Below are 23,440 nucleotides of genomic sequence, written 5' to 3'. Positions count from 1 at the left end.
AACAGCACCACTCATGATTTTTAAATATTTCAAAATCTTCAAAAAAATTTCATATCCTTCCATTGTCACTATCCATCCACTTATCGTCCCAAACCCTAAGCAACCATTTATGCATTTTCTGTCACTGTAGATTTAATTATTTTGGTCAGTTCATATAAATGGAGTCATATAATATGAGATCTCTTATGACTGGATTCTTTACTTAATGTGATATGTTAAGGATTTTCCTGATTTTTTTATTTGTTTTGTTTAGCATGAAATAGTGTTTCATCTCTTTTTAGGACCAAATAATATACCATTTTAGAGATATACTACATAGTTTTATTTATCAGTTGATAAACTTTTAGGCTCTTTCCACATTTTGGCAATTATAAAAAATGCTGCTCTAACTTTTTGTGTACAAATTATTGTGTGAGACACATATTTTAATTTTTCCTTAGGTAAATAATGGAGAGTGAAATTGTTGGTTTATATGGTGGCTCTGTGTTAAATTATATGAGAAACTGAAAGACTTATTTGCAAAGTAATTGCCTCATTTTACAGTTTCACCAGCAGTAAATAAGAATTCCAACTTTTCCCTCTTTACATCAACTCTTACTATTATTTGATATTTTTTTCTATCCTTCATAGTTGGTTTAAAGTGTGCTTTGAGGTTTTGATTGATTTGCATTTTCCTGATGGTTAATGAATTAAAGATCTTATCATGTGCTTGCTGGCCATTGAAACTTTTTCTTTGAATAAATGCTGGCTTAGGTATTTTGTCCATTTAAAAAATTGAGATATTTGTCTTTATATTGAGTTGCAAGACTTCTTTGTATTTTTGAATATAGAAGAGGTAGGTTATCTCTCAGATATATTTCATGATTTTCTGTCATTCTATACTTTTTCCATTTCAGGTTTTCCATAGTGTTTTTTGAAGCATAACTATTAGTCCAATTTTTTTTTATTTGTGTTTTTGTGTCATATCTAAGAATACATTGCTAAATCCAATGCCATGAAGATTCATCACTCTAAGAGTTTCAAAGCTTTAATCTTATATTTAAAACTTTAATTCAAGAGCCCATCCTCATTATTATTCATGTTTCTATTCTATTCTAACACTATGTGTTAAAAAGATGATTCTTTCCCCTACTAAATTGTTTTTTATAAAATCAGTTGACTATTTTCCATTTCTTTGTGTTTTTAAAATTACAGAAGAATTTCATAGACAACTCAGGTTTGGGTCATGTTTTATTATCACTATAACAATTTCTGTAATTTAATTGTTATATCTAGATCATTAATTTTTCAGTGATTTTTGAGGTATTCAGTTTAATCTCTACCATGTTTATAACTGTTTTCTATAACCTTATATTATTGTTTGTTTAACTTTTCCCTCTTTTTCTACCTTATCTGATTTTAATGGAGAATTTTGACTCAAGTTTGTCTCCCTTCTTAACATCTATTTTAAAAATTATTTACAGTGATTGCCCTAGAGTTTGCAATACATATTTGTAAATACTTTCAATCGTCTTTCAAATAACACTGTATTACTCTGTGTAGTAAGGAGTCTGTCTGCCAATCTTTCACCCCATCCCCTGTACTACTGCTTTTACTAATTTAACATATCTATTAAAAAATCAACAAATACATTCTATTATTATTTCTTTGAATGAAGAATTATCAACTAGATTAAGAAAAAAATGCTGTCTTCAAAAGGACATAAAATAAAATTGAAACAATACAGAGAAGATTAGCATGGCCTCTGCACAAGGATGACATTCAAAGTCATGAAGTATTTTATATTTTTATACCACAGTGGAGGAGATGTGGAAATTTTGAAAGTTCACTGTTAAACTGATCTATGAGGTAAAGATAATGTAATGAGTGAAATCAGCGAAAAAATACAAGAACTGAAATATAACTACAATAAGAAGATAGAGATTCTAAAAAAGAATTAATTGGAAATCCTTGAAATAAAGAAATAAAAAAAATAAAAATAAAAACTGAATACAAAAAAAATCACCAATAGACTAGAACACTTGGAATATAGAATTTCAGGCAATAAAGGCAATGTATAGACACTTGAAAATAAATTTGATCATGGAGAAAGATGTTGAAAGTCTCTGGACAGAATTTTTAAGAAATATGGGATAACATTAAAAGGCTAAATCTAAGATTTATCAGGGTTGATGAAGGCTATGAAATATACCCTAAAGAAATTCACAATATCTGCAACAAATTGTATCAGAAAATTTTCCAAATCTCAAGGCTGCTATGGAAAATCAAACATATGAGGTACCCAGGATCCCAAATATACAAAATTACAATAGACCCACACCAAGGCAGATTATTATGAAAATGCCTAACATGCAGAATAAGGATAGAATTTTGAAAGTTGCCAGAGAAAACCAACTGGTTACATTTAGAGGTAAACCAATTCAGATCTCAGCCAAGTTTTCAACCCAGTTCCTAGAAGCTAGGAGGTCCTGGAATAATACATACCAAAATCTGAAATAAAATGGATGCCAACAACAAATACTATATCCAGAAAATGTAAACTTCAGAATTGAAGACAAAATAAAAATCTTCTATGATAAACAAAAAAGTCAAAAGAATTTACAACTAGAAAGCCCACACTAAAAAACATGCTCAATACAACATTTCACAAATAAGAAATTGAAAATAAAAATAAAAACAAACAGAGAGAAAAACTGCGCTACACTATAAAACCAGTCAGTCAAAGGAGAATCTAATTCAACTTACAAACTAGAAATAAATCAAAATGACAGGAAATTAAATCTTATATCAAAAAGAACATTGAATGTAAATAAACTAAACTCATCAATCAAAAGTCATAGGTTGGCAGATTAGATTAAAAAACAATACCCAACAATATGCTGTCTCAAAGAGACTCACCTCATAAGCAAAAACATCCATTGAATGAAGATAAAAGGATGGGGCGGGGGAACCATATTTTTCACGTGGATCTTGTAAATAAACAGGGGAGAATTTGGAGAATTTTGACTCAAGTTTTTCTCATAACTTTCAGGACTCATAATTAATTTATCAAATATAAATTTATCAAAATAGCAGGATACAAAATTAACACCCAGAAAGCTATTGAATTCCAATACTCCAATGATGAATCATTTAAAAGAGAAATTAGGAAAACCATCCCATTTAAAATAACCTCAATAAAATAAAATACTTGGGAAAAATCTAACAAAGGAGGTGAAGGACCTCTACAATCAAAACTACAGACTACTAAAGAAAAAAAAATTGAGGAAGACCATTTTTTTTTGGAGAAGCAGAATTAATATTATCAAAATGGCCATACCATGAGAACTACTACACAGATTCAATTAATTACCATCAAAATTACAATCACATTCTTCATAAAAATATGAAAAGCAGCCATGAAATTCCTTTGGGAAAATAAGAGGTCCATAAGAATCAAAGGAATCACACCAGAAACTGTGCACATACTAGAAGAAAATGTAGCTCCAAACACTCCAACATATTGGCTCAGGAATTGACTTCCTTAACAAGACTCCTAAAGCACAAGAAGTAAAATCAAGAATCAATAAATGAGACAACATCAAAATAAAAAGTTTCTTTACAACAAAGGAAACAATCAAGAGCATGAAGAGAGAGCCTAAAGAATTGGAGAAAATCTTCGCAACCCTTGCCTCAGATAGGGTCTCAATTTCCAAGATATAAAAATAAATTTAAAAAACTTAACATAATATAAATAGATAGATAGATAATCCCATCAATAAATGGGCAAAGGTACTAAATAGACACTTCACAAGAAATATGAATAGTCTACAAATGTATGAACATTTGTTCAACATCTCTAGCAATTAGAGAAATGCAAATTAAAACTACACTGAGATTTCTTCTTATTCCAGTCAGAATGGCAATTATCAAGATTAAAAGTAACCATAAATGTTGGCAAGGATGTCGGGGAAATAATAAACTCATACATTGCTGGTGGGACTGCAAATGTGTGCAACCATTCTGGAAGCATTATGGAGATTCCTCAAAAAACAGGAATGGAACCACCATTTGACTAAACTACCCCACTCCTCCATATATATGAGGATTTAAAATGAGGACAGTATAATGACACAGCCACATCAATGTTTATAGCATGTAAAACTACAATAGCTGAGATATGAAGCCAACCTAGGTGCCCTTAAATAGATGAATGAATTTTAAAAATATGGTATGTATACACAATGGAGTATTATTCAGCCATGAAGAGGAATGACTTTATTGCATTTTTAAGTAAATTGATGGGTCTGGAGACTATCATGCCAGGTGAAACAAGGCAGTCCCCCAAAGCCAAAGGTTGAATGTTTTTGCTGATGTGTGGAAGATAACACACAATGGAATATTACTCAGCAATAAAAGAGAATAAAATCATGGCATTTGCAGGTAAATGGATGGAGTTGGAGAAGAATATGCCAAGTGAAGTTAGCCAATCCCAAAAAAACTAAATGCTGAATGTTTTCTTGATATAAGGAGGCTGATTCATGGTAGGGTTGAGAGGGGGAGCATGGGAAGATTAGAAAAACTCTAGATAGGGCAAAGGGGAGGGAGGGGAAGGGAAGGGAAAAGGGAGTAAAAGAGATGGTGGAATGTGATGACATCATTATCCTAAGTACATCTATGAAGACACAAATGATGTGAATATGTGTACAACCAGAGATGTGAAAAATTGTGCTCTATATGTGTAATATGAATTGTAATGCATTCTGCTGACATATGTAACAAAGTAGAATAAAAAAATAAAATAAAAAAGGGGGGTGGGAGAGGAAGAATAGAAATTCAGTAGATTAGATAAAGGGGAATAAAGGGAAGGGAGGGAGGATAGGAAAAGGAAAGGCAGTGGAATGAATCTGACATAATTTTTCTATGTACATAAGTGAATATAACACAGTGAATCCCTCCATCATGTATATCCAAAAGATTGCCGCAGTCTGGCTGGGCACAATTCAGGAGCCACTTGTCAAAAGAAAAGAACTTTATTTTTAGAACCACACACGCCAAACAAAACAGCTCCTCAGGAAAACCTTCAGAGCCCAACTGCCACCACAGGCTTCCCACAAGCCTCTCAACCTCCCCCACTCCTCCTGCTCTTGAGGCTGATTGGCTGGGTCCCGTGGGAAGAGCCAAAAAAAGTCCCCCAATGAGCATCTCCATGGTCTGAAAGGGCGGGGAAACAGCCCAATGAGCATCACCACAGAGGAGCCAAACAGTTGGCAGCTAGAAGTTTGCTGGGGCCACTGTGAGCCAATCATCAACTGGCAGCTGAAAGTTTGCTGGCAGCTGGAAGTTTGCTGGGGCCCCTTCGGCTGTGGCTCTCAACAAAAGATATATTCCATTCTTTTATTATTATATCAAAATGGATTCTACTGTCATATATAACTAAAAAGAACCAACATATAAAAGAATAAGGAAGCTCACTTTGTTTCACCTTTATTTGTTCTACTCCTTTTTTTTAGTTGTAATAAGAACCCCCAACATGACATATATGCTCTTAATTTTTTTTTCACTTGCATAATTTGGCATTGTTAATTATAGGAACAATATTATAAAACACATCTCTAGAACTTGTCATCTTGTATGAAACTTTGTGTCCACTAAATGGTAACTCCCATTTTCTTCCTCCTTCCAGACACTGTCAAACATGATTCTCTTCTTTATTTAGATGAATTTTACTATTTTAGGTATCTTATGCAAATTGAATAATGTATTATTCATTTTCTGTGACTAGCTTATTTCACTTAGCATAATGATCTCCAAGTTCATCCTTGTTTTAGCATATGGTGAGATTTCCTTCTTTTAAAAAGCTGAGTGATATTCAATTGTATGTATGTATTTCACATTTTCTTTATTCATGCATAAGATCTGGACATTCCAATTACTTCCTCGTCTTGGTCATTGAGAATAATGCTAAAATAAAAATGGGAGTGTTTTTATCTTTTAAATGTAGAAGTAAAGTTGTTGGGTCTTATGGTAGTTCTATCACTTAATTGAGAAATCATTATATTGTTTTTCATAGTAGCTATACCATTTTATATTCCCACCTACACAGCACAATGTTTTCAATTTCTCTATATTCTTACCAATACTCATTATATGTATATTATATATATAATTTTTAGAATTATATATATTTATATCTGCTTATATGTATATACATATATATATATATGTATATAATTTTAAAAATAATATCTATCCTAAGAGAGTAAGAGGATATCCCACTGAGATTTTGCTTTGTATTTCCTTGCTCATAAGTGATGTAGAATATCTATTCATTTTTTTCTTGGCATTTGTATGTTTTCTTTGAAAGAGCATCTCTTCAAGTCTTTGGCCCAATTTTTAATCTGATTTTTTTATACTTTTGGCTACTGAGTTGTAGGAGCTCCATATGTATTTTGGATATTAATTTCTTATCAGATTATTTATAAATATTTTCCCAATCTAAGGTTGATTTTCATTCTGTTGTTTCCTTTGCTTTGTGTAATTTTGTAATTTTTAAACTCGATGTTTTCTATCTTGTATATTTTTCCTTTTCCTGCTTGTGCTTTTGGTATCATGTTTACAAACTCATTGCCTATAACAAAGTCATGGAGATTTCCCTCTAGATTTTCTTCTGGGAGTTTTATGTATTTAGTTCTCATATTCTGTTTTATTCCATTTTAGTTTATTTTGTGTATAATACAGTAAAATCAGGGTCCAATTCATTCTTTTGCATTTTGTTATTCATTTTTCCCATACTAGTTGTTGAAGGGAATATTCTTTCCCCATTAGGTATTTGTAACACTCTTATTAAAGATAAGTTGACCATGTATCCATGGGTTTATTTGTGATTTCTGTATTCTAATCCATTGATTTATGTTTTTTTTATGCCAGTACCACCTATTCTGTTTTTTTAGGTTTATTATAAATTTTGACATCAGGAAATATAAAGCTTCCATTTTTTTTTCCTCGAGATTGCTTTGATTTATTGTTATTGCTTTGGTTCCATATGAATTTTAGGATTTTTTTCTCTTCCATTAAATATGCATTTGGGCTTTTGATAGTAATTACACTAAATCTATAGATTACTTTGTATTGTATGAACATCATATGGATATTAATTTTTGCATGCATCTACATTGAATGTCTTTCTTTTTTAATATGGTACAGTTTATGTATATTTCTCACTTGGTTAAGTTTATTCTTAAGTACTTATTCATTTTGGCTATTGTAAATGGGATTTTTAAATTTTTAATTTTTCTTTTGAATAGTTTATTGATAGTGTGCAAAAATGCAACTGATTGCTAAATGTTGATTTTGTATCGTATAATTTTATTGAAATATTTTATGAGTTATACATTTTAATGTGGAGTCTTTATGGTTATCTACATATATTATCATGTCATCTACAAATAGAGACAACTTTATTTCTTACTTTTGGTTTAGATACCTTTCTTTCCCTTTCCTAATTTCTCTGGTTGGGTCTTCCAGTACTGTATTGAATAAAAGTGGAAAAGCAGATATCTATGTCTTGTTCCTGTATTTAGAGGAAATTCTTTAGCATTTTTTTTTTACCATTGAGTATCATGTTATTTGTAGATTTTTCATATATATACTAATTGTATTCAAATCAATTTCTTCTGTATTTAAGAGTTTTTATCATAAAAGTGTATTAAATTTTTAATTGCATTTTCTGTACCTATTGAGATGACTTTGTCATTTATATCATTTGTTCTACCAATGTGACTTTCACTACTTCTAATTATTATAGTACTGGAAGTCAAGAGCAATTGACTAGAGCAATTGACCCAAGCAATTAGTCAAGAAAAATAAATTTAAAAAATCGAAAGCAGAAAGAAAGAACTAAAATTCTCTGCAAATGTATGCATAAAATTCTAAAAAAAAAATTCTACATGTTCATAACAAGATTTCAAAAAAAAAAGTCAGAAAAACAACATCATTTACAATAGGTTCAAAAAATAAAATACAGTAATACTTTCATGTTCACAGTTTTGTTTTCCAAAATCTTAGTTATCCATGGTCAATTGAGGTCCAAGAACATTAAGTGAAAAATTCAAGAAATAGTCATAAGTTTTAAATTGTGTGCCATCCAAGTGGTAGTGAAGTAGAACTGATAAGTTGTGTGATGAAGACTTGTGAGTCTCCCTTTGACCATTAGGCTCCACAAGGTACATGCTGCCTTCATTGACATTCAGTAGTTATTTCTGTTACCAGATCAACTGTCATAGCCTTACAGTTTGCATTCCAGTAATTCTTATTTTACTCAATAATAGCCCCCTAACATAAGATGCTGGCAATTCATGTTCAAAGAGAAGCCACACTTTGCTTTCTTTAAGTGAAAAGATAAAAGTTCTCTATTTAATAAGGAAAGAAAAGAAATACAATGAAGTTACTATCCTAATGATAATTATCCATCTTCTCTATTTAATAAGAAAAGTACAATGAAGTTACTACCCTATGATAATTATCCATCTTCTATCCATGAAATTGTAAAGAAGGAAAATGAAGTTCATGCTATTTTTACTGTCTCATCTCAAACTGAAAATTGTGGCCACAGTGTAAAACAAATGCTTAGTCATTTACATTGCTTAATCTCACAGGCATTGTATCACCTCACATCATCATTAAAAGAAGGGTGAGTATAGTACAATAGGATTTTGAATAAAAGGGTCAGAGACCACATTTGCATAACTCTTATTGCAGTGTATTGTTATAATTGGTCTATTTTTATTATGTTATTTTTGTTAACATCTTACTGTGCCTAATTTATAAATAAAATTTTATCATAGGTATATAGAAAAACCTAGTATACATTGGATTGCATATTACCTGTGGCTTCAAGCATTACTGAGTTCTTGAGACTATATATGAGAAAAGAAAACTCTAATTAAAGACAAATTTAACCAAGGAGGGGACAAGTTTTTACACTGAAAGATATAAAGCATTGCAGAACGGAATTCAAGATGATACAAATAAAAGTAAATATTTCATTTATTGCATTGGAAAAATCAATATTGCCAAAATGTCCATAGTGTATATAATCTGATCTGCATACTGAATGCAATCTGTATCTGTATTCTAATGACATTTTTCACAGAAGTACAAAAAATTCCTAAAATGATAATAAATCACAAGATCCTTAAAATCCAAAGCAGTATTGAGAAAAAACAAAAGAAAGATGACAGAATCATAATACTTGATTTCAAAATATAATAAATCTATAGTAATCAAAAGAACATGCTATTGGCATTAAACCAACAAGTAAAACAATGTGACAGAATAGAGAAAACAGAAAAAAATCAGTTCATTGATCTTCAATAAAAGCATCAAAAACACATGTTTGGAAAAGTACAATTTTTTTTTCATTAAATAGTGTTGGGAAAGCTGGATAAGAGAGATATTACATGTTCTTTTTTTCCACATTTTTCTTGGTGCATTATAGTTGTATTGTGATTTCTTATTGCACACAAAAAAATTCAAGTATGTGAGATGATGAATAAGTTAATTGTCTTAATTTAAATATTTAACAATTATATGTATGTCAAAACATAATGTTGTAAACCATAAAAATGGAATATTTTTGGTTGTCAGTTATAATTTAAGCAAAGAAAAAAGATGGATAAATAATTCAATAAGATATGTCTAGGGCTGTGGCTGTAGCTCAGCGGTAGTGCACTTGCTTGGCATGTGTGAGGCACTGGGTTCGATTCTCAGTACCACATAAAAGTAAATAAAATAAAGGTCTATCAACAACTAATTTTTTTTATTTTAAAAAAGATATGTCTAGATTTGGATTTTCTCATATTTACCCCAATCAGTACTTGCTGATCTTCTTGACTTTGTGGCTTGATAATTCATTGATTTTTTTAAAAATTATATACTTCAATTTTTTTTAGCTTTTTTATATTTTTCTTCTATTATTCCAATAACTCATTTTTACACCTCTTAAAATTGTTATGCAGACTTAGATATTCTATTTGGTTTTTATAATTTGACTATTTTTTTTTTTCTCTTTCAGATCAGTTTGGGAAGTTTCAACTGACCTATGATAAAGACCCTTTTGTTGACTCTGTCAAAGCTGTTGATGAGTCTATCAAAAGATTTCTTATGTCTATTTCAGTACTTTTTTAAATGCTCAGCATTTCTTTTAGATACATTCATAGTGTTTTCATGCCTATGCTTACATTATCAATCCATTTTTTTCATGTTGCTTATATTTTTCATGAAATCCCTTAATATGACAGTGATTTAAATAGGATACTTGATTATTCCAAATTCTGTGTCATATCTGAGTCTGGTTGCTTTTTCTCCTTGGCTGGTTTTTCTGGTCTTTTAGCACTTTTGTGATTTTTGGTTGAAAGCCAGATGTGACCTATGAGATTATAGGAAGGGAGACTAATAGGTCTTTAGTTGAGGATTTTACATCAATCTGGATGTAAGTTGGATCATGTTTGATTGTGACAGCTGTAGGTTACTGAGGCTCCAACCTCTCTCCACTGTCTTAAGCAATGCTAGACTTCATTATGGAGAATGCTCTGGTCGTATATCAAAATGATTATCTTTTCACATCGACATCCAGAAAACGGAGGATTTTTCTGGACTGTTCACTAGAAAAACATATGGGGCTCCTACAGGTGAAAACGATGAAATAGTGTTCCTTCCAGTCTGGGAGCCCCAGAAATTTCTCACTCTTTTTCTAGCAACCACTCTAAGTTACTGCTTCTTTTTCTTAATCAATTTCTGTCTCAATATTTTGTTACATAATAAGATAATTACAACTATAATTCCTTTTATTCACCTGTCACACCAAATTTGGGGTTGGTGGTTTGCCCTGTAACATTAGTTTTCCAATGAGCCCAAGAAAATTATTGACTTTTAGTTTACCCACAATGATTCTTATAAAAGATACAGTGATAACTTTTGAGCTCTTTACCTTTGAAGCTAAGAATAGACATTCTTGTGGTCATATTTTAACAGAAAACAATTTAAACTAACACTAAAGTCCAAAATAGAATTAATTAAAGCACGGTGAAAACTTTAAGTGTAACATAGAACTGTCATTACTAACCTGGTAGTATCTCTAGAACATCTATTTAAATCAAATATGTGGGTACATAAGCTAAGGGATAAGAAGTAAAAGAAAAATTCAGTAGTTAGAGATTGAATAATAAAACAGTTCCCTCTTATTTATTCAGTAATTTGTTAAACTAATATTTGTGTCTAGAGGCAATAAGAGAGAATTATTTAATCCTAAGAATTTGCAAATTATGACTTTAACAGTGATTCATGGTTCTTAGAAAGTCCAAATATAAAACCTTAAAAATTGTATATGATAATAAGGAATATACTTAGCCCAGTGCCTATTACACAGTTCAAAATGTGGTACCACACATATCTAAAAGTCATCAGTTCAATTCATAAAAAAAAGACAAAAGAAAGACAATAGGCAGAACACAGAGTAGGAAAAAGCAATATTTTAGACTATATAACAATATATTAAGTTCAGATGTGCCTGTAGAATACTTATTTTTAAATTTATGCAGGGATATAGAATTCATCCTTGAAAAAAAATTTTCAAAATCTCACAAAGACCTAGATACCCAGTGATTTTCCACTAACATTGGTAACGTTGAATCCTTTGTAGTAAAAAGAAAACCATAAAATCGTAAATAAGCATAATATATATTTCTCCTCCCTGGAGAATAAAAAAGTACATATGGGATGTATTTTGACGTTCAATAATTACCCCAATCAGATTCTGTCCTTGACCAAACTTCAGTCAGCTTTCTTTGAGCTCAGCCTCCTTTCAGCTAAGCCATCCTGCCTTTAAACTGCCTAATCCTGTTTTAGCAAGCATCCTGCTGAGTCAGTTCAACACAAGCTCCCCATTCTTGATATCTGAGCAAATTCATTATTTCCCACTTTTGCTGTATAAGTCCTTAACCTGCCTTAAGCAAGAATCTTGTCAGGTTGGTTCAGTGAGAATCCTCCTGCTGAGCCACAGTGGCAAAAGCTTAGAATTCCAGTGCTTTGGGAGGTTGAGACAGGAAGATTTCAAGTTCTAGGCCAGTCTCAGCAACTTAGTGAGGCCCTAAACTACTTAGCAACATCCTGATTCAATAGACAGATGATAGATAAGTAGATAGATAGATAGATAGATAGTAGAAAGATAGACAGACTGGGATTGTAGCTTAGTGGTTTAGCATCCCTGGGTTTAATCCCCAGTAGCAAAGGGGAAAATGAAAAGAATCCTTCTACTTTCAATGTCTCCTCTTAGTGATTTTCTATTTTGGTTAGATATGAGCTATCTCCCAAAAGCTCATGCATGAGAAAATGCAAGATAGTTTAGAAGAAAAATAATTGGATTATTAGAGTATTCACCTAATCAGTAAATTAATCCCCTGAGAGGGATGAATTGAGCCATAACTAAAGACAGATAGTGTGTGACTGCACGAAGTAGGTCACTGGGTGCATGCCTTTTAATTTGTCCCTGGTGAGCAGAGCTTGCTCTTTGCTTACTGCTGCCACCTCCTAGCTGCTTTCCTCACCACACTCTTCTACCATGCTGTGCTGCCTCACTTGTACCCAGTGCAAGGAATTTGACAATCTATGCACTGAGATCTCTGAAACCTTGAGCTGGAAATTAACTTTTCCTCCTCAACGTTGTTCTTGTTAGGTCTTGTGATCACAGCATTCAAAAGCTAACTAAAACATTTTCTATCTATAGATCACATGACTTGGCTTATTTGCTGTAAAGTCTCAATCCTTGCTTGTTCTTGTATGTTCTTGTCCAGTCTTTCTCATCTATTAAGAGATACTGTGGAAGCCTTCTTACCATTTTCACAGTGTCAAAGAATTGTTTCTTTAAAAGTGTTCAATTAATTCTTCCAATTTCTTACAATACAGTCATTCTTCTATTTCCATGAGAGATTGGCTCCAGATCTCCTGCAGATACTTAAAGTCCACAAAGGACTTAAGACCTTTGTGTAGAATGATGTAGTATTTGTGTAGAATTATGTGCATCCTCCTGTATACTTTAAATCAGCTCTAGGTCATTTATAAAACCTAATACCATGCATTTCTATGAAAATAGTTTTTATACTATGTTATTTAGTGAATAATTATGAGAAAATATCTTTGCATGTTCAATACAGACCTATTGTTTCCAAATATTTTTGATACTCAATTGGTTGAAACCACAGATGTGGAACCCATAGATACAGAGGGTCAAATAAACATGTTATCATAGTCTTTAAGTTTTTGCTTCTCAGCTCCAACACATTCCTCTTGACCTTCTTGTTGACTTTGGGGTTGTAACACGGAAATTTTCATTTCCACCTCGCCTCCAATTCATCCTGGCAGTGTTCTGCCAAGAGAGGGCGCTGGAAGGAACTGTGAGGCTGGGGCAGAGACAGTGACAGAAGGAGAAGAAACAAGAAATTCTTGACCCTTTTGTAGTTCTCATGGTGTCACTGTCACTAGTGATGCACTTTCACTTCTGTGACTTTAGTTCTTTGGGAAGGTCAGGGTCACTGGCTCAAAGACCCACCTCTGGGCTCTGAGCACCCCTTCTCAGAAGACTGAGTCTCTGTCCATGGTACTTCCCTGTGTTTCTGAGTTCCCTGCTTCAGTCTCAGGAGTGGGAATTGCTTCCTGTAGTTGTTACCTCCCTGATAACCCAGAATCCACTCTGCCAATCAGTAGTTAACAATTCTTAATAAATTATTTTCATTTATGACTGATAGAACAATGGACTGGTAAACATATTCAATATGTAGAATGACTGAAGTTTTATACAATTAATGCCAGACTCTAACATAATTGGCTTATATAGGACAGAATGGCAAGTTCCCCAAAGATAAAATGTCTGTAAGGAGACAAACATTGTATCTGCTACCACCACCACTAACGATAAGAACAATAATAACAACTTTGGTAAATAGAAAACACTGTTCTACCCCAAAAGTATTAAATTTCTATTGTCTTTTTTCTATCTGTTGCATAATCAAACATTTGATAATTAAGATTGAAGACAATACAATAATGCATGCATTCTAACACATAACTCGTGACTAAAAAACAGGCACATCCCTCTTAGAAAAGTGACATGGCAGAGATTTCAAGAGCGATAAAATATGCAATCTAGTAATCTCATTTCTGGAAATTTCCCTTTAGAATATTTTACAAATAAGAAAAAAATAGAGATGAAAAACGTATACAGGAATATAAATAATGATTATATGTTATACATATTATTGTGTGTGAATAAATAGTAGAAATTAAAACAGATCTCTAACAACAAAATTGTTTGTGAATAATCCTATTCAAAGTGAATTGAACTGCTACAATATTATGTAGCTTTGAATAATGTTAAAATCTTATATTAATGTTAGAAAAGACTTATAAGTTAATATCAGTATTATAACAAAACAGAAATATTTACAACCAAGTGAAAATAAAAACGGTAGTCATACAATTATTATAACGATCTCAAACTTATATATGCATGTAGAAAATGGCATGGGTGGGGCTATAAACACAAAACCAGAAGCAAAGAATTCTGAAGTGAATCTGAAAACAGCAATATAAGAGAATCATGGAGTATTTTTCATATTAAGAATTGGAATTATATTGATTGTTTTTAATGTCAATGTAATAAATAAAATCATAAGCCTTCATTATAGTGGTTGACAGTTTATTTTCCTCCTGAACTTATGATTGTGAATATGACAATATTGACAAATAATACAATTTGAATACAGAATAATTGCACAAAACACTGAGAACATGTGATATTACAGAAAATATTTGCCAATGATAAGATTTCTGTGTGTGGAAAGAAAATGCTTTAGGGTTAGGAAACAAATAGTAACATTCAGCATGTGCAGGTATTGGGGAACTTAGTTCTCACTATTCATCAAATACAGCAAGATTTTTGTACAGTGCAAATGCAGCCCTGAAGATATTATTTCATTATCAGTTTTACGTAATTTCATGGTCACCTTTTGCTATGAGTATCTAAACTTTGCTTTCTGGGTTCTGTTAACACCAACTCCGCCACGTTTTGAATATAATTTTGCTTGTGTTCATATCTATTTAGCTATAAAGTTAATAATTCTCTAATACAGTTCTTGCAATATCATTTTTTTTCCTGAATTGCATCTGGGCCTGTCATAGTTCCACAGATTATTAACTAAGTGACAGTATCTGGCACAATTCACAAGAGATATTTAATATTAATATTAAGCATTAAATGATAGCATCATTTATTCAAACTCTTTAGCCAAAGAAGCTGAGAAGTGGGGAAGGAAAGAAGACAAATTATACAAAAAAAAAAATTGTAGCTGGGCATGAAGTGCTGTTTTAAAATGTAATAGGTTGTATCTTGAAAAAGCAGTAGAGTGCAGCGGTGGTACTCCACTGTGTGATTGTTCATATGAGTTGCTTCCTCTCTTTCGAGATGGATTTTTCTTTCTGCTGTGATGACTTTAGGCTTGGCCAATCTGAAGTGCTATGCCAAGTCAAGTCAGGTGGTAGCGGTAGAATGTGAGCCATTTCTAAGCAAAACTTCTCAGAGAAATTGAGTGTTTCAGCCTTGTCTTGTATTATTGTTTTTGTTATCATTATTTTTTGGTAGTGAGGACTCAATTCAGAGCCTGACACATGCCAGGCAAATGTGCCACCACTGTCCACATCACCAGACCCTATTTCCTCTTTTATGAGACTACCAGAGTCCCAAATCAGGGCTCCTTGCTCACCAGTGTCCAGGAATCGAAAGGACAGGAGGAGAGCTATATGTGCCCAACAGTGCAAGAAGACACAGCTGCACCCTGCATGTGAAAGTGAAACTGGAAACACTCTTAACACTCTTAAAAATCTAAATAAACAAAAACACATCTATCCATTCAAACGATTTTAAGAAAAACATAAAAACATATTTATGGGGTATTCTGAAATAAAAATTGAAATTGAATAAAACTATTATGCAAAGTTATTATACTTTGATATGGCTTGAAAAGAAACCTAAAAATAGGAGCATGGCACATTTTACATATTCACTTTTTTTACAGATTCTTTTTTAAAAAAATATCTTATCTATTCTAATTTGTTCTATATGACAGCAGAATGCATTATAATTCACATTACACATATAGAGCACAATTTTTCATATCTCTGATTGTATACAAAATATATTCACACCATTCATGTCTTCATACATGTACTTAAGGTAATGATATCCATCTCAATCCACCATCTTTTTTACCCCCAGGCTCCCTCCTTTTCCCTCCCACCCCTTTGCCCTATCTAGAGTTCATCAATTCCTCCCGTGCTCCCCACCCCCAACCCCACTATGAATCAGCCCCCTTATATCAGAAAAAAACATTCGGTATTTGGTTGTGGAAGATTGTCTAACTTCATTTAGCATTATATTATCCAACTCTATCCATTTACCTGCAAATGCCATGATTTTAGTCTCTTTTATTGCTGAGTAATATTTCATTGTGTATATATGCCACTTGTATATTAATAATTCATGCCTAAGTAATATCTCCCAATGCATAGTCAATTCTAGCTATCAGTTCACATTTACACTGTATTCACAGTGATCTTTTACATTGTTGCAGGTTTAGCTAGCTAAGAATCAATATCCATTGTCTTCCAAACCTACTTTACTAAAAGGCGCTTGGTCAGAGACTGTATTAAAATTCAAAGAAGTGTTACAACCCCAGGGATGAAGAAAATATACTACCAAAACTATAAATCAAAGTCATGAGCCTTTCCTGCTCCCCACCCATATGCATGAGAAGAATGAAACCACTCTATGCATCAGAACAAGAGTAATGACATACACTCCAAGTCCTTCTCATACAAAGGTGTCAGCTGGAGAAAAAGTTCTCCATGCTGTTTCTTAACTATCCTTTCAACCACATTTGTCTCTACCTCTGCCTGTCAGACCCCTCAAACGCTTCCAGAAGGTCCTTTTCTTGGAATCAAACTTTTGTATTTATGTGAAAGGGACTCTAGTATATCCATTTGGAATAAAACCAGAGTTAATCAAAGAGTCTGTCTGAATGATTTGCATTTCTATGCACCGTGTATGCATTGTAATGCATTTAAATAAGAAAATAATCCCTGCTCTATTTCTTAGTTTGGCATAATGCATGACAAAGATTTATTGCATTTGAAAGAGTAACCATGTTAACCATGCAGCTAAAGAATAACATTTTATGTACTATGAGATGGAGTCTCTTGAAAACAGTTATTTGTTTAACATTTAAAGAAGCAGGAAGTCAACCATCCTGATATCACACCTTATCCCCTTTGTGAGGTCACGCATAATAAAGTCTCAATTTCAGGAAAGCAATGCCTCTAGAAAACTAATTAGTTTGCTCATGTAGGTAGGAGACTTTACTAACCACTCGTGCTTTCCATTGACGTTACTTATTATGGGCTTAGAAATAGGTTCATGCCCAGCTTCTACAAATGATATGTGACTCTACAGTAGGTGTTTTATATGGCAACCATAGCCTTGCCTGTAGATTTTTATGTTTATTTATCTCTGTCTGAATTTTGTTCTACTTTTCTCATAGTTCCATTATTGCCTACATATTTCCTTTAAATTGTTCAAGTTGGAATAAAGGAGCAATTAAAACCCCAATCTGATTTTTTTTTTTCAAGATGTACATAGTAGCTAAGATAGGATTTTTGGACTTGGTGACCAAGGTCTGGCTTTCTGCACATGGCCCAGAATGGATCCAAACACTATCCAAGTGTAAAGTCTGGAGCAAGTAGCCTGGAAAATAGTAGTTACCATGGGATCTACAGCAGGCAACAGGAAATCAAGTCTCATTAGTTTCCAGCCCGGCATGTCAACAGCAAATTAAACTCTCCTGGTCCTGCTATTGGTATTAACAGTTTGGTTACTTGCTTTTCTTCCCCAATCTGTTACTGTTCTGAAGACTCAAAGAATTAACCATTTTCTTTGGTAACTAGTAACATTGTCTTTCAGAGGAAATGATATGATTTGTTGGCATTTTACCAGAGTGATTCTCATACATCAGATTTAATCAGCCACAAGCAGAGTTCCCTAAAACCAACAAGATTGACTCTAGAAAGAGAGCTGTCTGTGTCTGCCTGGCAACCTGCCTCCTCTCCATTTTGGCCTCCCTTTGGCCCTATGCTGTCCCCTCCTGGGCAAAGCAATGGGCTGACCATAGATCTGCTGACCACCTACCACCAGATCATTATGTTTGTCTTAAGTCTGGAAGTTTGGCTTCTGATGACATTAAGCTGGCTCTCCAATGTGTAGATTTAATTGCCTTTTATCATGTCCTTAATGAGGGGCCACTTGGAAAGCCCTTCCAAATCCTACTGTCATCTCCAAAAACTAAACAGCTTTGTCCAGTAGACTATATGCCCTTTGCTTTCTTCCCATACTTGGCTGGACTCCCAGGCAAAAGCAGCACGTTGACATGGTGGCAGGAGTGAAGGACAGCCACAGGACACCTGTTCTTTGCCACTCTGCCTTCATCTCAGACAAAGGTCTTGATTACCTGGCAAGATAAGGACATCTGGTTTCCTCAGATCTCATGTCCACTGTCCAAAACAAGAGGCCCACCTGCCTCTTAATAACCAAATTGCAACAACTGTAATCCCCCATGAGTCACATTATGCTAAATTTGCTCTGTTCTCTGTTGTTTCCACCTCAGATATTTCTAAGAATTATTTCCTAAGTGTTTTTACTCAAATTATGGTCCAGAATTCATAATCTGCAATATTGCTTATTATGGGTCCACACCTAAACAATTGCAAAAATAGAGAAAAATCATTTAGTATATTTTTCAACAACTTCATGTGTGTTGAATCTAAGTATAAATAATTAAGAACTGTCTTCTGATTCTTTTGTTGTTTTAAAAAGTGTGTATGTGGCACTATATTTTTCCCCATTTTTTAAAATTCAATCTGCCTACATTAGGAGGGGAAAATGTAAAGAAATGGATTGCATTGGAGAAGATAATGCTAAGTGAAGTTAACCAATCCTAAAAATACAAATGCCAAATGTGTTCTCTGATATAAGAAGGCTGACTTGTAGTGAGGTAGGGAGGGGGAACATGGGAGGAATTGATGAATTCTAGATAGGGCAGAGGGGTGGCAGGGAAAAGGAGGGAACAGGGGATTAGCAAGGATGGTGGAATGTGATGGACATCATCATCCAAAGTACATGTATGAAGATACATGTATGAATTGGGTATCAACATACTTTATACAGAACCAGAGATATGAAAAATTGTGCTGTATACATGTAATAAGAATTGTAATGCATTCCACTGTCATTTATTTTTTTAAAAAAATCAATTAAAAAAAAGTTCTCTAGCGGAGATGGAAATGGTGCTCAGCTCTCTCTCTGCTATTGTTGCAACATCTTCCTCTCTCTAGGATCTTCTAAGATTTGGCAGAGCTTTCCAAGTGGCCCCTCATTAAGGACATGATAAAAAGACAATTATATCTACACACTGGAGAGCCAGTTTAATGACACCAGAAGCCAAACTTCCAGACTCAAGACAAACATAATAATTTGGTGGTAGGTGGTCAGCAGATCCTTGGTCAGCCCATTGCTCTGCCCAGGAGGGGACAGCATAGGGCCAAAGGGAGGCCAAAATGGAGAGAGGCAGGTTGCCAGGGATACTTAAATTCTTTTGATGCCTCAAGGCCAGACATCAAATGATGTACTCCCAAGGGTCCTACTCCATAGGCTCCCAGGCTCTTAGCACCCTCATCCAGGAGGGTGCTCAGCTCAGCTTTCCCAAGAGCTGTTAAAAGCCCTTTCAGATTCTCCTTCCTGGAGGTCATCAGGGAATGCTTTGCTGCTAATGCCCCCATCCCCAGGAAGGTGACCAGTCACTTTATCAATAGAGAATTCTCTCCAAGTTTAACTGCTAGTGGCTGATGGATGATGAGTAACAACCAATAACGCTGTCCCAAGTTCTTACCTTTGTCAGATCAAACATTCTCACATCGCTGGCATTTATCTGACTTTTTAATCTTTTTATGCCAAAATATAATTTGTTTGCAATATATCTTTCAAAAATCCTAAAAATCAAGCTGGGCTCAGTGGCACACACCTATAATCCCAGTGACTCAGGAGGCTGAGACAGGAGGATCCTGAGTTCAAAGACAATCTCAGCAAAAGCCAGGTGCTAAGAAACTCAGTGAGACCTCGTCTCTAAATAAAATTAAAAATGGGGTTGGGGTGTGGCTCAGTGGTTGAGTGCCCCTGAGTTCAATCCCTGACACCCCTACACCATAAAAATAATACTAAAAATCTCTGTAACATAGATGTTATTTTTTGAATATATTAAAAAAAACTGGGATCAAGAGGTCCAAGTAATCTGCTTAGATTCTAGAAAAAATTAAGATTTGAATCCATGATCATGAATGTCAAATTTCATGCCCTTTTCAAAGCCCTAGGCTGGGTTTTGACATAGTCAGTCTACATATTCTCACTTCATATGCCCATTTGGATATAGAATGATCAGTGTTTCAAACTCATTATGTCTGCTATGGAATCATTCAATCCTTTTCCTAACCCCCACTGGAATAATCCACCACCCCCAACTTATTCTCCATGGCGACAGATGTCATCACCATCCTCTCACTGGCTCATGACTCAACCATTGGAGCTAAGTCTGCTTTCTCCTTTTTCGGATCCCCACAATCAGTATATAAACAAGTCTTTGTGGTTTTAATCCTCAAATATCTTGATTATATCCCTTATTCCTGTCTCTTTAACTACTTATATTAGTCAGGAATCTCCAGAGAAACAGAACAAAAAGGACACATGAAGAGGGAGAGAGAAACTTATTAAGTAATAAATTAATATTGTGGAGACTCACAGGTCCCAAATCTTCAGGGTAGACTGGTAAGTTGGAAGCCCAGGGAAGCAGTGTGGTTAGTGTCTGTAAGTTCTCTCATAGCAGAATTCCCTCTCCCTGGGATGGTTCAGTCATTTTCTCTGTAGACATTCAACTAATTGAGTGAGACTTGTTCCATTATGGAAGATTACCAACTTTCTTTAGTTTACTGATTTCAATGTTGATCCCATCTTTGAAAGTGACTTTTGCAGCAATATCAACACTGATGTTTGACCAAATACCAGGCAGTGTGGGTGGCTCAGCCTATCAGACACATACATATGATCATCACACTGTTCTAGCCCGAAATCCCCAGCACTGCTCCCCTATGCCACAGCTACATCCCCTAGGTATTTCCTTCTGCCAATTCTTTTCTTTTCATCACAGGGACCTTTTAAAAAGGAAGTATGATCCCAGATATAAAGACCTCATTGTTGGACATGGTGGTACACACCTATAATCCCAGTGGCTCAGGAGGTTAAGACAGGAGGATCTGGAGTGAAAAGCCAGCCTTAGCAACAGTGAAGTGCTAAGTAAATCAGTGAGACCCTGTCTCCAAATAAAATACAAAATATGATTGTAGTCAAGTGCCCCTGACTTCAATCCCAGGTACCAAAAAAAAAAAAAAAAGACTTCATCAACTCCCCTCACTCTTAGAACTAATGCTGAGCTTCTTCTCCAAAGTCAACAAGTCCACCTGGTTTGGACCAATGGGGACTCATCTTCCATCTCTTCCTTACTACATCCTGCTACCTTGTTATCCTGTCTGTTCTTCTCATGGCTGGGCCCCAGTCTTTGTCTCTTGGTTCTTCCCAAGGCTACCTATAATTGATCTTTTAGGACTGAGCTCAGTTGTCACCACTTCAAAGAGAATTTTTTGCTTTTCATAGTCTCTTTATCTGCTGATTTGTATGCTGTTTGTTTGTTTGTTTTTCTGGGTCTCCATACTAGATAATAAATACCAGGATGGCCAGTTTATGTTATTTTTTAATGAGCAGAGAGTAGGCATTCAGTATACATTTGTTGGACGAATGGAGTCTGTTTATTCTCTCAAATATTTCATTGTATTATTGTCAATGAGCCTGGGATCTTCCCTGGTAATGATCATGGCAGGAAACAGTTAACTTCATCCATTCTCTGTCTGCAACTTTCTGTAGCAGTAGTTTCTCATGCATACCTGACAGAGTTATGGAAGGGGAGTCTGATGGCCAGGACTGAGTTAGGTAGCAAATGGGTACTTGAAATGTAGAAACCTATCAGTCAAAATATGCTGGAGGCTACTCTTGATTCAAGAAAATGAAAAGTTTATGAGCTTCATGTCTTAGAATCTTTAAAGACCTTAGGGTATTTCTTGAATTATGGTTTTAAAAGAGCAAAGCCATTTTAACTTACTGATTAAGTCAGAAATGTTGCAAACATAACCATGTTACCTGTAGCCTCCATATCGATTAAAACATGAATTCAAACCTTACTGCAGCAACCTAAACTACAGATTCTAAACTGCTGTCGCTTATCAAGAAAACTTTTCTTTGCCACAGGGTATAATGAATGTTCCTGAGTTTTGAAGGGGAAATGACACCATAAAATAGAAGAGGTGATTCAAAAAGTCTTATTATGACATAGAAGTGAAACAGCTACTAAATAAATAGCAGGACAATTATGATATTTCAAAGGAAACAGTAGGCAGATGATTTTTCCTTTCACCTTGGAAAGGACATCTACTTAATTTGCACACCTGTACCACAAGGCAAGATCAGTTTCTGAATGACTTTGACATGCTTCACCATATTCATAAAGGCTTGTAAAAATGTTACTAACATCTTCCAAGTACAGAATTATGTGAAAATGAAAGATATTTTCAGGTCTTAGACATTTGATTTCTTTTTATAGGAGTAATTACGTGTCTGCAATAAATCCAGAGCCTCAGGCCCTTAGGTGACAACTAAGTAAACTCTAACTATAGGAGGGGTTTCAAAAAGCTGGATTCATAGAGAGTGACCCATCTGCATGTATAAGGACGAATCCAATTCAGAGGTAGAGTTAGAGGGGTGAATGTGAAATCATCCAGAGAAAAGAACACTCAGGAGCAGGAGTGAGGCACAGCCACATGACTCGGGCTTCTTTCCACTCCACCCTCTTCTCAGACAAAGGCCTCCATAATCTAGCAAAGAAGAATTACAGGTATGGCTTCCCCAGACTTCATGCCCACTGGCCAAATCACAAGGGCACTTCTTCTTAGTATCCAAATTATGTTCTCATTAGATAAATTATCCACAAAATCTGTTTCCTGGTGCTTCCACCTCAAAACTTCCTGATAATTACTTCCTAAGTGATGCTGCTCAAATTATGGTCCAGAGCTCACATTCTGTGAATTACTTTTTACAGGTGCACAACTAGACAAATGAAAAATCAAAATGAATTCCATTTATATTAGAATTCTTTAGATGCCACTTCCTTTTCACTAAGTCACCTATATTTGGTAACAAAAGATC

The 23,440-nt window shown here is 34.3% G+C and overlaps 1 non-coding gene across 1 annotated transcript; it reads left to right on the top strand.

Moving 5' to 3' along the window:
- The first annotated feature begins 1,687 nt into the window (after positions 1-1,687).
- Positions 1,688-1,789, top strand: LOC114095228 (U6 spliceosomal RNA). The gene has a single exon (XR_003583219.2). It is a non-coding gene; the product is annotated as a U6 spliceosomal RNA (small nuclear RNA).
- The last annotated feature ends 21,651 nt before the right edge of the window (positions 1,790-23,440 follow it).

The sequence above is a fragment of the Marmota flaviventris genome, chromosome 1 (assembly GCF_047511675.1).
Source record: "Marmota flaviventris isolate mMarFla1 chromosome 1, mMarFla1.hap1, whole genome shotgun sequence".
Taxonomy (NCBI): domain Eukaryota; kingdom Metazoa; phylum Chordata; class Mammalia; order Rodentia; family Sciuridae; genus Marmota; species Marmota flaviventris.
Note: the sequence above shows the minus strand (reverse complement) of the source record. Positions and strands in the feature narration are given on the sequence as shown.